Genomic DNA, 2951 nt, shown 5'->3' on the forward strand with positions numbered 1-2951 from the left:
AAAGCTGTCAGATAACAAAGCACCTTAACTTTGAATCCTTTGCCATTATCAAAACTTAGGTTCGATCGTCGGATGCTTCCCGCACCAACAAAAACAACTTAACTTGAACCCTTTAACATAATCAAAACACCTGTTTGATCATCGGATGCTTTCCGCACCAACAATCTCCCCGTTTTTGATTATGACAATACAGTTCAAAGTTAAGTAAAAGTATGACAAAATTTAAATATGAAATTATTAAGAAATTTAAACAAGAGCATGAAAAAAAAAAATTTGTAAGACTTATGCTTGTAAGACTTATGCTACTCTTTAAATTCTTAATTTCTTTAACTTTGACTTTTCTATTCTTATGCTCCTCTTTATGTTTAAATTCTTAATTTCTTTAACTTTGACTTTTCTCTCCCCCTTTGACATAAATAAAAAAGAATATCAGGAAGAGAAAAGAATAATTAGTTTAAGTTCCCCCTGAAGAGTAGCCATTATTTAATGTCTTAGTGTTTCACAAAGAATTGTTTTACATAAATTAGGAAATGCCTTGGAAAATACTTAGTGTTTTCAAAAAACTTAGCAAAATTTAGCATTTGAAAATCATTACTTTGGTAAACTCTTAGCTAAATTTGAAAAACCTTTTGTGAAGAAATATATAACTTAGTTAAATTTGAAAAAGGCTATAGAAGTCACTTAGCTAAATTTGACAAGAAGTTTTAGCCAAATTTTAACAAGTCTTTTGAAGCTCAATTTGAAATGGTTTTGAAAATACTTAACTCATTTTCAACAAAAATTAGCTAAACTTAATCTTTTGAAACTAATTGTTGTTTGGAAAAAAAAAATGAGTTATATAAAAAAAATTTTGTCAAAACACTTAAAGGTATATATATATATATATATTTAAAAAAACTTTGCTTGAGTATTTAACTTTAAAAGGATTTTCATAAAAGCTTAACTTAAGTACTTAGCTTTGAAAAACAAATTTAAAGGATTTGGATAATTTTAGTGCTTAGTTTTGAAAAATGATTATCTGAAAATCCAAGTTTTTTAAAAATAATGTTAATTCAATATTACATCTATCATAATTTTAAGTCAAGTCAAAAATAATTTTTAAAAACCAAGTCAAAGATAACTTTTAAAAATAAGTCAAAGATAATTTTTTAAAAACCAAGTCAAAGATAACTTTTAAAACAAGTCAAAGATAATTTTTATTTTACAAGAGAACTAGCATGAAAAGAAGAATTCACTCCCCCTTGATTAATGTTTTAATAAATTCTTAGGTTCTTTTAGTCCATGCATGAGTCATGTTAAATAGTTGTTAAATTATTTAAATTGTTTTGATCAGGTATCAGAGCCCTAAAGTGTAAGCAAGCTTAAGCTTAACATTTCCTTCACCAACTGTCTAACCGTTAGCTACTTGCTGATTGCCTAGAGGGCAACAACTTTCACTTGGTTAGTCAAGTAAAGTCATTTAGTCCAGTTAGATTTGACTAAGGCTGGAAGACTTGACTTAATTACTGTTAATAAAGTATTTAACGCCCAGACTCATATTGATGCACAGTAATAAACATTCTTGAGTCTAGGCTGTACTCTATGCATCTCACACCATTCTATGTTTTACAAACACACGCAAGGTATACCTAGGTGTTTGTGAGATGCTCTGGCTTAAATCTAGGGGAACAAGATTTCTAGGGTAGATCCTAGGCTAAGTCATATTTTTGAAAATTCTAAGAAAATGGGATTTTAAAATCATTATTTTTCCTAGATTTTGAAAAGAATAAAAGAACGAGTTTTGAAGTAAGATAGTGAGTTTTGAAAAATTAATATTTATTCTACCCAGCACATTCCTATTTGCCTTCTAAGTGAGCTGAACTAAAGTTCAGGTAAGGACTTTGTGAAGATGTCAGCTAGGTTAGATTTTGACTCAACATAGTTGAGTTCAATATCACCCTTAGCTACGTGATCCCTTACAAAGTGGTGTTTCACTTCTATATGTTTAGTCCTTGAGTGATGAATTGGGTTTTTTGTTAGATTTATTGAGCTTATATTATCAATTGAGATTTTAGTTTTATGATACTCCAGTTGATAGTCTTTAAGGGTATGCATCATCCATAGCAACTGAGATGTGCATTCACCTAAGGCTATATATTCAGCTTCAGTGGTAGATAAAGCAACACAGTGTTGCTTTCTACTTGACCAACTTACTAGGCATTGTCCTAGAAATTGACAGCTACCACTTGTGCTTTTTCTATCTAGCTTGCATCCGGCATAGTCTGAGTCAGAGTAGCCGGTTAGGTCAAGGATGCCAGATCTAGGGTACCATAGTCCTACATTTAGAGTTCCCTTAACATACCTAAGGATTCTTTTGACAAGGGTTAAGTTAGACTCTTTTGCATAAGATTGGTATCGTGCACACATACCTACTGCAAAAATAATGTCTGGTCGACTCGCAGTTAGGTACAGTAGACTTCCTATCGCACTTCAATAGTATTTCAAGTCTACTGATTTACCTTCTAAGTCTGAGTCAATTTTAGCATTCGTAGCCATTGGTGTATTGATTATTTTTGAGTTTTCCATGCCAAATTTTCTAATTAATTCCTTAGCATATTTAGTTTGATAAATATAAATTCCATCTTTAGTTTGTTTAATCTGTAAACCTAAGAAGAAATTAAGTTCTCCTACCAGACTCATTTCGAATTCATTTTCCATAAGTTTGGTGAATTCTTTTAGAAATTTAGAGTTTGTGGAACCGAAAATAATATCGTCAACGTAAATTTGGGCTATAAAAATGTCATTTTCTAAGGTTTTTACGAAAAGGGTTGGGTCTATTTGACCTTGGTTAAATCCTTTTGATATTAAGTAATTGGACAACCATTCATACCAAGCCCTAGGTGCTTGTTTTAGTCCATATAGGGCCTTTTTTAATTTAAAGACATAATCTGGTTGTTCTAAGTCTTCAAATC

The sequence above is a fragment of the Zingiber officinale genome, chromosome 7B (assembly GCF_018446385.1).
Source record: "Zingiber officinale cultivar Zhangliang chromosome 7B, Zo_v1.1, whole genome shotgun sequence".
Lineage (NCBI taxonomy): Eukaryota > Viridiplantae > Streptophyta > Magnoliopsida > Zingiberales > Zingiberaceae > Zingiber > Zingiber officinale.